The sequence below is a fragment of the Arvicanthis niloticus genome, chromosome 12 (assembly GCF_011762505.2).
Source record: "Arvicanthis niloticus isolate mArvNil1 chromosome 12, mArvNil1.pat.X, whole genome shotgun sequence".
In the NCBI taxonomy this organism is placed as follows: Eukaryota; Metazoa; Chordata; class Mammalia; order Rodentia; family Muridae; genus Arvicanthis; species Arvicanthis niloticus.
Genome location: NC_047669.1, coordinates 26,160,698 through 26,175,995, shown reverse-complemented (window position 1 = coordinate 26,175,995; position 15,298 = coordinate 26,160,698).

Below are 15,298 nucleotides of genomic sequence, written 5' to 3'. Positions count from 1 at the left end.
AGATACCTGAAAAAGGTACATCAGTGAAAGGCGTACACTGATGGTAATCAGCTACTGTCTAATTTGATTTAAGCCCTACAAGAGGGAAACCACGCCTGGTATTAAAAACCTACCCCTCTTCACAGAATTAGTGAAGTCATGGATATTAGAAAAAAATCTACTACTACTTATTAATGAGACCAGCTTACTTCCTAACTACATTATAAATCTATCATTATTTCCACAGATAAGTGTAACTACCATCCCTAGTGAAAGTAGTTTCTATTTACAGGGATTGAGACATCACAGAAAACTACAACTGGACTCCATAAAGACATCAATAGATCATGGAGGGGCAAGCGTCATGGTTACATGTACATACAATAACCATTTCTACATGAACAGTTTGCATCTGCATGCCTTGTGTATGTTAATACTAGAAGGCTTATTATATGGTTAAAACATTGTGGCTTGGCATAAGCATCCAGTAAGAGTGATTATTAAAGCACACATCCTAAATTACTGTGAATACAAGAAAGGATATAGGTATTATTTACTGTGCAAATATACAGACACAGAATGACAGCTTGAGTTATCCTAGCTGCCCATAGTGTTGCGTCCCAGCTTCTCACTGTACTCTGTCACTCATCACCATGTATTGGTATACTCAACTCAAAAGGTAAGTTTTACAGAATCACTAACATTGATAGAATTTCACAAACTCACAGACACCCTCTGCAAAAATTAAATTTCCAGCTAGCTATCTATAGCAATTTCTTGCCAATCGTACATGATCCAACCCACAGATAACAATCTAGTTCATATACATATATATGTATATATATCTCCCTGTTTTTTCATACCATTCTAATGATCCCATAGTTAGCTTTCAGGTAAATTCCATCTGAATCCAAGTAAGTAGAAAACTGAACAAGATGCATAATGCATTCATGAGCCAGACTGTGTGCAACAAAAACCCACCCCCATTTGACAAAAACCCTTGAGCTAACATATTTCAGATATCACTGTTTCTGACTTTAGATAACTGTGGTTATTGGTGATTATGAACTACTACTAGCCAAAAAATATACTTGCTCTATGATTATTCTGCTGGTTTCATCCAACTAATTATGCAGGTGGTCAATTTTATCGTATTCAATGTGATATGCAAAGTGAATACTCTTCTATGACAGTCTGTGGCTGTTGTGTAGTTTTTCTTCGGGCCTCTTGACATGACCACTGACCATGATGAGGCAACAGTAATTGTGCACAGAATTTCTTGGTTCTGCAGTCATGGTGATGAAATAAACACAATACAGTAATAACAGGCTCTACGGGAGTGGGATGAGGCAGTCAAATTTCCCTCCTACATAGGGAAATGGCTGTCATCAGATTCTCATGACCCTGCCAACCAAGTACATACAATCTTTACAAAGGCCTACAGTGTATAGAAGGTAGAAGTGTGGGAGAGGGACACACTATACTGACACAGGTTTTGTGAATCATCACCATGCTGATATGGGATATTTGGAAGATGTAGCTGCTTTTGAGTCACCTATACTTCTAGAATAATACATCTCTGTGTTCCTGTAAGATGTCCCTCATCCATGTTTTTATATGTAACCTCTTAACAGTGCTCCAGAAAGTAGCCCATCAGTCCTTTAATTGACTCTTCACCATGTCCCTGTAAGCAACTTTTCACCATGATGCCTAAAGTTGCCCCTATCCATGCTTTTATAAGTGACTTGTCACCCATCATCTTGTAAGGACTTCTCATTGACATTCCTATGAGTAGCCCCAGTGAACACATTATTAGTTCATCCTTATGTAGGCGGATGAATTGGTTTCCTTGGTCTGCTGTTTCCTTATCTGAATAAATAGACTTTTCTTTGTATCTCTCCTGTCCCCAAAGAGTTATGCAATAGTGTTATTTCTAATATGTTCTTAGAATGAGTGAATTACATAAGTCAGAGGGAAAAAAATTGGTTCATGTTGTCTGACTAGGGACAAGAGCTTTTTAATGAAGAGAGGACTCCCTAAGCTTTACACTCGGAATTAAAAACTTCCCTGATAAATAGAACGGAATGAAGGAATCTGAGTCCAGTTTAATGCTCATGCTAAATGTGTCAAGAAAGGGTGATTCTACATTACTAAATGTGATGCTATCTAGGAGTCAGATCAGAGAAACCTAATCCAATATGTCCTGTGGGAAGTGGGAAAGGCATACAAGTTTATGCATGTTATTTTGAAAGCATAATTCTTGAAATGTTGTACAGAACCAGTGTTGCTAATAGGCTATCTTTCCAGCTCTGTAAGATAGAGCACGTTAATGGAGAAAAGACCAAAGGTTTCCAGAGACCTTTGGTGCTCACAAAGTAAGTGTTTCTTACTGGGACATAGAGTTCTCAAATACAATGCAGGACACTGGGTTAAATTTAAATTTAAGATAATAGCAAATAGTCATCAGTATAATTATATTCTGTTCAGTTCCTTCTTCATCTGAAATTCAAATTTAACTGGGCATCCTTTTTTTTTTTTTAATTTGCTAAATCTGGAAATACTATTTGGGAGCTCTCAGAGACAGTAAGGCTTCAAGTAGCATGCAGCTCTCAATATTCTTCCAAATATTTTTTATTAATTTGCATATTCCAAACCCTTTTTCTCTTATTCTTCTTTCAGCCAATCTTTCTCCTCCTGCCTTCATAGTACCAGGGATTAAATTCAGAGCATTATACGCAGGCTAGCCAAACATTCTACCACTAAACAACCTTCCTCACTGCCAACTTCACTGTTGAGCTATCACTCAACAGTTTGATATGCCAAGGAAAATAAGATTTCACCAAGACCGTCCCTATAACATAATGTGATAGATAGATAGATAGATAGAAAGATAGATAGATAGATAGATAGATAGGGTGGAGATTATAATATATATAAATATATGTTTAATATAACTAAATAATATTGAACTGTCCTTTCTTTTGATGGATTTTTACTAATTTTTTGATATAAGAATACAATAATCCATGCCAAAAGTTACATGACATTACACTGTAAGCTTTTTTTGAAAAAGAGTTAGTGTACAAAGAAAGAAAGCACTAGATAGTATGTGATCAATTGTGTGCAGGGAGACAGGAAGAAGGAGAAAGTCTGGTAATTAAAGGTAGAAGGAAACAATGAGTGTCTGGCTCTGACCATTATGCTATTTAGCTTCTCTTGTAAGTAAATTAAAATTGAGTCAACTCACCACATTTGCATATTCAGCTAAATCTAAGGATTTTCATGGCTGCCTTCTAATTCTCACAGACGCTCATTCCCCTGTGTGTTTCCCAAGCTTTAAGATGAATGTACCCGTTTATCTTGTCACTTCAACGATTTCAATTGAAAGGCTTTTTAACTCATGTCAGTAGGAAAACCACTGACTGCTACTTGTAAAAGGAATTTGAACGAGACAATTTGGAAGCTAGATATGTGTGCCTCTTGCTCATTCTACCCCTAGAAGGGTAATAGTAGCCTCTGTTTTATGAAAAAAAAATTAAAATCTGCTCAGAAAATTATAACTCAAATAGATGGTCTGCCCCTGTGTGTGTGTGTGTGTGTGTGTGTGTGTGTGTGTGTGTGTGTTGTGTATTCACGTGTGAGTTCATGAGTTCATGCATACACCTATTTAGTTTGGGATGTAGGGCATCCTTGATAGCACTAGATCTTTAATGTATTCCAAAGTATAAACACTAGTACACATTCATAAGGTAGAAGTTTCTTTGTATATCTTTGTTCAAAGCTCCTTAAATGGTTACCAGAAACTGAATAGAACCCTCTAAATTACAACCAGATAAATAGCTCCTCAAGCCCTCCTCCTGATAGTTCCTGCAGCTATTGTGCTCTTGGTAATGGCAGGCCAACTGTAGCTTCAAAGAGCTTCTCCTAAGAGATATGTGCCAGAGCCTGATATTATTGGTAAATGAAAGAAGGTACCCCAGCTATCGTAAATTATCAGAATGGAGAAGTAGGGCTCCAAATGCCAGGATTTCTTCTTGGCCTACCTATTCACACTATGCTTTCCAGGCTTAGGATTTTAAAGGCGAGCACAGGGACTGTCAACATTACTGGAAGCCAAAGGATTCTGTCCTATGAAGTTACCAATGCTTGGCATGCTTACATCGGCAGGAACATTTTGGAATTTAGGGCTTTTGAACCACAGCCAGACTATTTTGCAGATCCTTTTCATTGGATATCTAATCTAATCATAGTATCATGTGACTGACATGCTGAGGCCTGTAACTGCCTGATCTGGAGCACCTAACTTTTTTCTTTATAACTGTCAATGCACTCAAAGTAATATAGGGAAGTCACGATTGATTGTTATCCCTAGGAACCCTTACCACTCTTATAATAAGAAAATCCATGTGACATCTTTAGCAGGTATGCAGTCATGGTGGCTGAACTATATTTTGCAAATAGTTATTTTTCTCAAATAATAGCAAGCATGAGAATCAGTAGAGTATTGTAAAGAGGTTCCCCAGTGCCAGCAGGTAACAATGTGCCCATATTTCTACCTAGCAAATGACTTTTGTTTTTCTGCTATTTATTAGTGATGTCAAGATAACTGTTCTGTATCCAGCAATTGAGTCCAGGCAGGAAGATCAACAGAAGTGTTTCAGGGGAGCATGTTCTTTTGTCAAAGCTTACCTTGACATCCGATCCTATTTTGTATCAGTCACAGCAATGCTGCCAAGCGACAGCTACCAGAGGTTGAAAAATATACATGTGAAGCCCCACAACGCAATGCATACTTTTAATCCTAGCATCTGAGAGGTAGATGGAGCTCTTTGAGGCCAAGGTGAAACTGGTCTCTATAATGAGTTCCAGGACAGCCTGAGCTACAGAGCAAGACCTGGTCTCAAAAAAAAAAAAAAAAAAAAAAAAAAAAAAAAAAAAAAAAAAAAAAAAAAAGAAAAAGAAAAACTAGTGAAGCTTCAAACATTTCCATCTACATAAACTTCCATTTGTTCAATGCATAAGGAAAACTGACACCATAGCTCTCCAGGACTGTGGAATTCTTTGTCTGGCTAAATGGTTCGGTAAGCAAAGGTGCCTGCTGCCAAGGCTGGCAACCTGAGTTTCTTCCTCTGTGAGCCATGTGGTAGAAGAAGAGAAAAAGCAAAACTCCATCAGAAGTTCTGTGTGTGCCATCATCTGACCTCCACATAGGCATCATGGCACATGTGTGTTCTACCACTAAGATTGTAGCTCTTGTCATTCTACTCCCTCTATTCAACACAGGTGTCACAAAATGGAAATCAGAAAAGAATATTTTAAAAGAATTGTGAAAATTCTGTGTAACTAAGAGACAAGTCAGCCTGATCAGGAAGAGTGATTTTGGCAGGTTGGCTTCCCAGTGCTCCTATGATGTCTCTTTCTGGTAACAGTTTGCTTGGTGGTAGACCAGAGTTGTCCTTTTTTTTCTTCTTTCCTTCCTGTGTTCATTCATCCTCACTCCGTGCTCATTCTCATCTGAGACAATTTAGTCTTACAAGATAAAGCTTTTGGTTACTTTTAAAATGACTTGTAAAAGTTGGAGATAGTTTTAATAACTCGCTTATAATAATATTCCAATCACCTAAATGACAGTCTTTGTTCAAGACATGCTCCCTTGAGTCTGCATTTACTTTTCTAAGGCTGAACTATATGAATTCCTAATATCTATAATTTCGTTGCTCAGTAATGGATCTTTCTCATCTTCCATGATTTCTAGGAGAGTTTCTTATGTTTTTCACACTCAATAAAGTATGAGTTGTGTCACAGAAAACCATGTGCCTTTTATTATTAGTATCCCTTGTATGAGTCCTTCATCATAGGACTTCAAGAAAGCCCCTCCACAAGAAGCAGAGTTGATTTCCATACTTCAGAGAGATCATCTTAGACTAATGGTTATCTTTTAACAATAGAATGCAGATGAGAGTGTAAGCGCTTCCCCTTTAAGATGGGTTACAGAACTCCCACATTCTTTTGAATCTTCATACTCTAGTCATTCACCAAGGCAATAATCCTAGATGCCACTCCTCCAAATTAACAAATAGACATGGCCCAAGATTCTGAATCTAGATCTGTCTCTCCCCTGAGAAGAGATGCCTCAGCTGCCTGTAAAAATTTAAATAAATCATAAGTAGCTTTTTAAATAATAACTCTAGTTATTTTGGAATGCTTTGTTATATTCAATATTTAGTTCTAATACTTTAGGTATCCATGGCTAGAATAAGTCTTCCTAAAAGCTGTCAAATAAATGGTTGATGAGTGTCATTTAAAATATGGCAGTACCAAAGGGTTTCTTGACATCTTTTTGAATTCGTGTTTGTTTGTTGTTGTTTACCTAGGAACAACCACAATAAGACGAGGGGGAAGAGAAATAGTCTCAGCACCCAGTCAGTTGCAGGAAGAGGACCACTGGACAGATTTTGTGTATTCTGTTAGTTTGATTGATATGCCTTCCCGGATTCATACATCTATTTTCCTATTAAACGAGACTCCTGTGTCCTACATATCCTACAAAATTTAAGTATACAGTGTGGTAATATTTTTCAGAAACTGTAAAAGCCTTTAACAGAAAGGCATTGTGAAGATTTGAGGCACTATAATAATGAATAATTCACCACACCACTTTGCTTCCAAAAAAGGGCAGCTGAGGACACGGAAGAAAATTGGTGTTGCTCTCTTCTCCATAATTGACGAGTGTACCCGTGAATAAACAAAGCATCTTCTCTATTAGCCTGGCCATGAAATATACTTTCTGATATACAGCAAGTATATGACTTCAAACTTAATTCTCTGTCTTTAAAGCATCTATGACTCAGGAGGTACCTGGTGAACATAACAGTCTTTATTTCCAATGAGAAACAGTAGGGAACAAACACTAGGTTACTATCAGAAGCCTGGGAAGAGGTAGGAAAGAAATGTTTCCCCAGCAAGTCTTTGGCTGCCTGCATAAGTACATGGACGAATCCTGAGAGACCCTTTCAATCCTTGTCACTACAATTTCTCTGTCCCAAGTAAAATAAACTAGACAGTGACTGCATCTGGTCACCCTCAGAGAGACAGTGACTGCATCTGGTCACCCTCAGAGGGATGGTGACTGCAGCTGGTTTCTTTCCCACAGGACTTTGCAGTTACACGGTGCCCACTCTGGCACCTAGACAGCTGGCAGCCTTTGCAGTGAACTTCTTAGAATTCTATTTTCTGTGTTCTGAAACTTGCTGCTGTTTATAATTATCCAGTGGCCAGCGGAAGCTATTGCCAGGAGCTGTATGTGGTTCAGTAAGTCCTCTGCAACAAGAACTCCTCCTCCAAGGAGAGGTGGCTTGCCCAGTAACAGTGCAACCTTAGAGTTAAGGAAGCTGGAGAATCTCCTAAGAAGTTACTTTATGCTCTGCTTGTTTTTTGTTGTTGTTGTTGTTGTTGTTTGTGTGTGTGTGTGTGTGTGTGTGTGTGTGTGTGTGTGTGTGTGATAAGGGGAAATGTAAAGAAAGAGATCCTTTTTTAATTTCCTGGGAAGCTCCTAAGGACTGTTTTTACCCATTAAGAATAGCAAAGTAACAATCAAACTTGTGATTCTTAACAACATAGGTTTCTTAGAACATCCATTCCAAATCATTCAACTTATATTATAAATACTGAATATTGATGGTCGGGTGAGCAGTCACAAACCCCAAGCTAAATGGAAGCCTTCGGGGAAGGGGCAGACCACAGAAATGGCCAAAACTGACCTGAGAAGATGAAATCTGGCTGACCTCTAGCTTGCTGAAAGGCAGGGGAAAGTCATATTCCAGACAAGCCAGAGAGTTCATGCCCTGCTTACAGGAGATAGGTGTCACATGGCTTTTGCTATTTGGAACTGAAACCACTTTTCTCGAACAAATAGTCACATCAAAAAACACCTCTTTGCACACTGGAGGGCAGAGCTTTTCTCCTCTCTCTCCCCTTCAGGGACCAAAGCAGCTTTCTGAGACACAGTAGCAGTGATGGGAAATCCTGGCATGTTGGATGATCCAAAAAAATGCAGGTCATTAAAGGACTGAGTGCACCAAAAGCTGAAGGAAACACACAGTGACTCATGCCCTCTTGTACCTTTATTAGTGAACTTTCAACAGTGAAAATATATATATATATATATATATATATATATATATATATGTCAATTTTTATTTGGTTCTGTCAAAGGGACTTACAAATTGAGAAAACTGAAAAACAGTTATGAATAAGAGAGATGAAATAAAAAACAGAAAATAAAAGGTTTATGGTGATCTTTGAAAAGAAATAAAGTGATATAAGAGAAACAAAATCTTCATGTTAGATCTATTCCCTGGTTATATGGGAGGAGGGGTGGAACAGAAAAGCTTGCAAAAAGCATACATAAACTCATGATGGTGAAAAGAGCAAGCAGTTAGCAGCTCAGTGTTTTAGTCAGGAGGCTTTTGAATATTTGATTGGAGAAACTCATAAAGGTGGGAAAATCTTGCTTAGTGTATTAGAATTAAAATCATGAAATAAATTCATTGGTGAACATGAACCAAAAAAAACATTTACAGCAAGCAATAGGTCCCAAATAAAAATTCAGGACACATTAGCATCATTCATAAGTTAATGTATTAAAGTCCTAAATTTAGCTTTTATTTAAAGAAGTCTCACATTGACTTCTTCTTTAAACTAGCAGCTGTAGAAAAACACGGAAATCCAAATAGTCTAGTTTTATTGGAAGCTAGTTGATGTCAGGTATGACACAGAGCCAAGGTTAGGAAGGGAGAGGGGAATAAAAGAAAAGTACTCTAGGCAAGATCCTACCATAATAGCACCAGACCATGAGTCCACTACAGGAGACTATTCAGTCTTGTGGTGCAGGATCATGCAAACAAATTCTGAACATTTCCTAATCTTTATTTCATGTCTTCAAGTTTCAAGATTTTGGGGACAGACATCTGTATTACAGAATAGCTACCAATGCAGCCCAACACAATTGTGGATGACAGTATCATATCAATATGGCAAGAGCTGAGACATGTCTGAGCTAAATGGTATCCTCCAAAAATCACTGTCAAAGTTATAATGCACAACGTGGTAATATCTGAAGATGGAGAATTTAAGAGGCAATGAAACAGTGGGTATAAAGCCCTTGTGAAAAGATTTCTATCATTACAAAAAGAGGCACAAAATATCTCTGCTGCCTAAATTATGTGATGATGTAGCCTGGGGTGGTTATTTATAAGTATGGAGGAGTATTATTAATTAGGAGAGATGAATGAATCAGGAAACGAGGACTAAATTAGTGATCCTTCATATTATGAATCTATGTAGCCTCCAGAATGGGAACTAAGATACCAGTCTCTGTGTCTCTGTCTCTCTGTGTCTCTGTCTCTTTCTTCTCTCTGTCTCTCTTTGACCCTCTTTCTTCTCTCTCTTCCCCCTTTCTCTCTCTCTCTCTCTCTCTCTCTCTCTCTCTCTCTCTCTCTCTCTCTCTCTCTCTCTCTCTCTGTCTCTCTTGTGCTTTCTTCGTTCTCACCCCTCTCCTAAGTGTGTGCTCCTGTGTGTGTGTGTGTGTGTGTGTGTGTGTGTGTGTGTGTGTGTGTGTGTGCATATACAATGGCATGCATGTGGAAATCAGAGGACAATCTTGGGGGAGTTCTCATCTTCTACCTTGTCTGAGCGATAGTTACCTAGTGAGATTCTAGGATTCAAGTCTTAACCTCTCATCTTGACATAAAGATGCTGGGATAGATGTGACTTACCACATCTACCTTTACATGAGTTCTGGGGATCTGATCTCAGGTCTTTACATTTGCATAACAAGTGCTTTACCCCACTCAGTTATCTTCTCAGCCCAAGGAGTGGAATTCCCATCATTTGCGTCACCTAGTTTTGCTCTTGTGCTATGGTCCTCTGAGCATATTAATATGATAACACTATCTTCAGTGCTCTTCAATTGGCACTTTGAAAAGATAAAATATGAAAATGCTAATCATTGCTATGATTTGCTCATTTGAGATGAGTTCTCTCTATCCTGCTGAGACAGGCCTTAAATTTGTGACCTTCTTGCTTCAAAGTAACAAGTAGCCAGAGGTCTATGCAAATACCACTATATCTGGTCCTAGTACAATTGTTGAATGATTTGTTACCAACAAAATTCATGTTGAGTCTTGGACCAAATTGAGAAGTGATGGAAACTTTTAAAAGTATTTGGTGATGAATGATCTGCTACATATATAAGTGGGGCTGGAGAGATGGCTCAGTAGTTAAGAGAACTTGACTGCTCTTCCAGATGTCCCAAGTTCAATTCCCAGCAACCGCATGGTGATTTACAACTATCTGATGCCCCCTTCTGGTGTGCATAAAGAGCATTCATATACATAAAACAGGTGAATAAATACATCTAAAAATAAACAAACAAACAAACTTTTGGGAGAGTGACCCCATAGGAAGAACAGCATATTCAACTAATCCAGACCCCAGGGAGCTTCAAGTGACTGAGCCACCAACCAGGAGCACACACGGGCCAGTCCAAAGCCCCTGGCATATATATAGAAGAGGTCTGCCTGGTCTGGCTGTAGTAGAAGAAGATGAGCTTAATACTTAAGAGACTTGAGACCCCAGGGAAGTGGGAAGCCTGGTGTGTATGGGAAAATTCTCTTGGAGGCAAGGGGAGGAAGACTGGGATGAGGAACTATGGGAGGCCAGACCAGGGAGCAATGACTGGAATATAAATAAATAAAATAACTTAAAATAAATATGTAATTGTTGTCTCATTGGAGTAAGATCTCACTTTAGAGGGCTTGGGTTAGCTACTATAAGAGTGGGTTGCTATAAGAGAAGAGAAGACTACCCTTAGATTTTCCTTCTTCTGGGTACACTCATTTTACCTCTGTTTTTCTCCCACCTTTGATGCGGAACAAATCAGGCTCCCATCAAACCAGAGGCAGATGCTGGTGTCATACGCAGACTGCTCAATCCTAAAAACATAAATATTGTTTAAAAATCACCTAGTCTCTGATAATTTATAACAATACAATGTGATTACAAGAAACAGAATTGAGCACATGTAATAATATATTTGTGTATACTGAGTAATATATTAAATATAAATCTTATTTCAGATTGTGGTCATATATTTGATAGTCAATGATGACCTAATAAACTATCAATTACACAAAATCTATATAAGGCAGATCTGAGTTCAGGCAAACCATAAGACATAATTTTCTCATATTGAAAGAACAGCACAAATGTATCTTGTTGAACATCTAACTGAATACTTATTGAGCATACAGAAACACACACACCAGATGAAAGATCATAATTTTAAGTGTAATTGTACCTACTGGACAACTTGGAAAGCAGGGAATGTACTACAGTGCTGTCCTTGGCCTTCTCAAGAAGAGGCTGGGGCAAAATGGTGTGTCTGAAAACTATCAACAAATGGAAATAATAGGAAGGGATACAGTAGCATGGGAGAATATAGGTACTTCATAGCCCACTGTAGGCATACAACCTACTTTAATAAAGGGTCAATCTCTCCTCTAGCCCACCACCCACCAGAGGTAATAGAAGAGTGAAGTTATTAGGACACAGGGGAAGTAGTTTTAGAAATAGCTTAGAAATAGTTCTTTGCTGGCAAGTCCAATCTTTGTTGTTGGGATATTAGCAATTCAGTCCAGTAGCAAACACCAAATACAAATCAGAAGCTGCAGTCCAGTTCATCAGCAAACACTATACAAGAACCAGCAAGGGCATTCAATCCAAAAGAAACAGCAAGGCTTGCCAAGTGGCCAGAGGCTGTAGTCAAAGTGGCAAGAATCCACAGTAGCTTCACAAGAAGTTCTTTGGCAAGTAACTCTCTATAGCATCACCACAAGCAGAGCACAGCAATGCAATATACGGTGAACCAATACATGTGTATCATTAGCAAAGAGTAGTGAGGCAAAGCAAAGCAAAACAATTCTTAAACTCCACCTGTCTGTGGGATCATATTTATATACCTTCTGAATATCATTGAACATCATGCATCCTTTAATGTGTTTGCTATAGTAAAACATCTTTTCATATATGTCTGCTTCAGGAAAACATTCTTTCACATCTCTGTTTTATCAAGACATCCTCTCACCTATGTGCCCAAGCAAAATATCACTTGACATAACTGAATTCCAAAGAAACCAGAAGTTTCTACTTTAGCTCATAGTTGCTTTATGAACAGAAATTACTCAAGAAGATACCGTACCTAAGTGAGACAGACAATGATCTGCAAACGACGGCTACTTGGGAGATGCATTTAACTAGGACTCAGAAGAAGGAATGAATATTTTAAAGCCTTGACAAGAGAATTTATTAAAATAGGTTGCTGAAAACATTCCTCTACTATGGAGCTTAAATGACACTGGTTTGTCATCCTGTCTTTCCTTTTTGATTTGAACACATTTCTCAGTTCTAAATAAATAATGATACATGTTATAAGATTGTGAATTATCTGTAGTTAAATTTTAGATGTTATGAATAGATTGATGTGTATAAAAGGCATATGGTATAAAGCTGATAAATATCAAGATAAATCTTAAAGTAAATAAAAAATATAAATGATAAAACAAATTAATTACAGATAGTGAATAATGATGAAAAGAATGACAATTGCTGTAGTTCTCTCATTTTTATGACAAAAATATGTAGAAACTGTCAAAAATCAATAAATCAAAAAAGCAAAATTAAATAAAGATAATAGCCATTATGTAAACTAAAACTAATTCCATTATCACAACATGTAGAGAGAACATAAATATTTTAACAGCTGTTTATGTCATAGTCCACCAAAGAAGGAAACAGGGGTGTGCTGATGGGTCTAGATTTGCTTTCTAAAGAACTACATCATGAATTAATTACATCATTGGCCTTAATGAAAGTGGCCCTGTGTCTAAGCTTTGTACCCAGTAGATTAACATCCTCTCTTTTTTCCAATCTTGAATTTAGAAATGTAACTTTGTGTGTTTGTGTGTGTGTGTGTGTGTGTGTGTGCGTGCACACCCGCTCATGTGTTTCTCCTGCTCATTTGTTTATTCATTTTGTTTTTTCTTTCTTTTTTTTTTGTAAAGCAGAATTGATACAGCAGAGACTTGAAAATGAATACATTTTAGAAATCCTTTCACTCGCTTTCTTCATATAATTGTCATGAGAACATGCTCTAGCTAGCCTTATTCTGCTGCATAAAATATCTACCTCAAAGTCCAACCTAATACCACACCCTGAAGGGTCCTTCTTTGTCTTCTCACTTTTTCTTTTGGTTTAGCCCTTCTCCCACACTGAGATTTAATTCCCTTGTCTGTAATGCATCTCCAGCCAGTGCTGGAAACAAGCACAGTCCTCCTCAGCCAGGTGGCATTTATACTTACCGCCTGCCCAGAACCTCACAGTTTCTCCCTTCCCTCTGCTTCTTAGGCATGCCTGACTGCATCCCCAAAGCCTCCACACCTCACCTGCCATCTTCCCACCTCCCTGAGCTCTTATCACTTAGGCACAAGAATGCCAGAATAAGAAAAGAAAGTTTAATAAACAAACCTTATTATAACTCAAAAGAGATGCCCATTTCATTTCTTACTTAACACAGTTAAGTTGAGAAGAGGGAGGACTGATGTCCTAACCTTATAATAAATCTTTAATTCAAGTGTCTCAGTTGTTGATGATATATTCTTCCTGGCAGCCCTAAATCTAAATTTGAATGTGAACCTATCCTTGGTAACACCAAACTAAAATTCTGTTTACCTACTGTTTACCATAATTTGAGGAGATGGAAAATTTAATTCAATAAAATATCACCAGCAACCATTAAATAGGCTTTAAATATTTTTTAAAATTTTAAAATTTAGAAGGTATCAAGTATTGGGAAATGATATGAGAAAAAATCAAAGAATAAGTTGGTAAGTTTTGCAGTGTGTGTTGAAATAATATATTTAAAAGTGAGGGGTGTTTTGTTTATTGGGGGGATGTCTTCTTTTGTTTTGCTTCATGTGTCCTAGTTAGCATTACTATTGCTGTGATGAAATGCCATGACCAAAAGTAACTGCAGTTTATTTGGCTTACTCTTTCATATAATTCTTCATTATTGAAGGAAGGTAGGACACGAATTCAATCAGGGCAGGAACCTAGAGGCAGGAGCTGTTACTGAGGTCATGGAAGAATGCTGCTTCCTAGTTTGCCTACATGGCTTGCTCAGCCTGACTTCTAATAAGTAATTAGGACCACCAGCCTAGGGATGGCTCTGCCTACAATAAGCTGGATCTGCTCCCATCAATCAGTAATTAAGAAAACGCCCTACAGGCTTGCCTACATCCCAATCTTGTGAAGACATTTTTCTTAATATGGGGATTCTCGACTGTGATGACTCTAGCTTGTGACAAGCTGACATAAAACTAACGGGCATATCTTGCGATTGTAGTTGAGGTATATTTTGTAGATGAAACTTGCAAAAGTTCATAAGGAGACATGCAAAACAAATTCACTAGAGATAGCAAGCCTAGGGGAGGGCATGAGTGAGATCATAATACACAAATTCACTCTGTTTACAAATCTCATTTTATACAATGGCTAAAATTAACCATAACAATTAAACCAATATAGCCAGATATTCCAAAACAAATATTGCGGTAAAGCAGAAAAATTCAATATAATACAATCATTATGCTAAATCAGTTTAGAGATTTTTAATAATATGCTAAACATTGATACATATTGTTTAAAATGTATACAAGTATAACTATATAAATATGTGCATAGTGATAAAGACTACAAATAGACACACCTGTAGTGTATAAAATCATGTACACTGATAATAAATGCTATAGATGTACACATTTGTATGATAATATAAGAACAAGCAGGTGAATATTAAATCTTATATTTATTATGATGACCATCCTAGAGTAAAGAGCACTCTTAATCTAAATAATAATGACATAAATAATTAAAATAAATGGTTAAATGATAAGTACAGAGAAATTCATGACATTTTCCTGTCAAATTTTCTATGGACTTATACAGTCAGCTGCCACCTCAAGAATGTTCAGTGGTATGGTAAATGGCTGATGGAAAGTTTTCCACAAAGGATGAGAATATATAGCCCACCTTGAGTTATATAATACATATAGTCACCAAACAGCTGGTTAATAGTATGCTGGGCAATGATACTACAAATAAGCACAAATAAACACATAATAAGACCTGAGGTAGGTGTTGTGAAGGATGTGTAACTAATTATTGAAAATTGGTTTAGAGAGTGGTGCAGTCAGGGTTATCA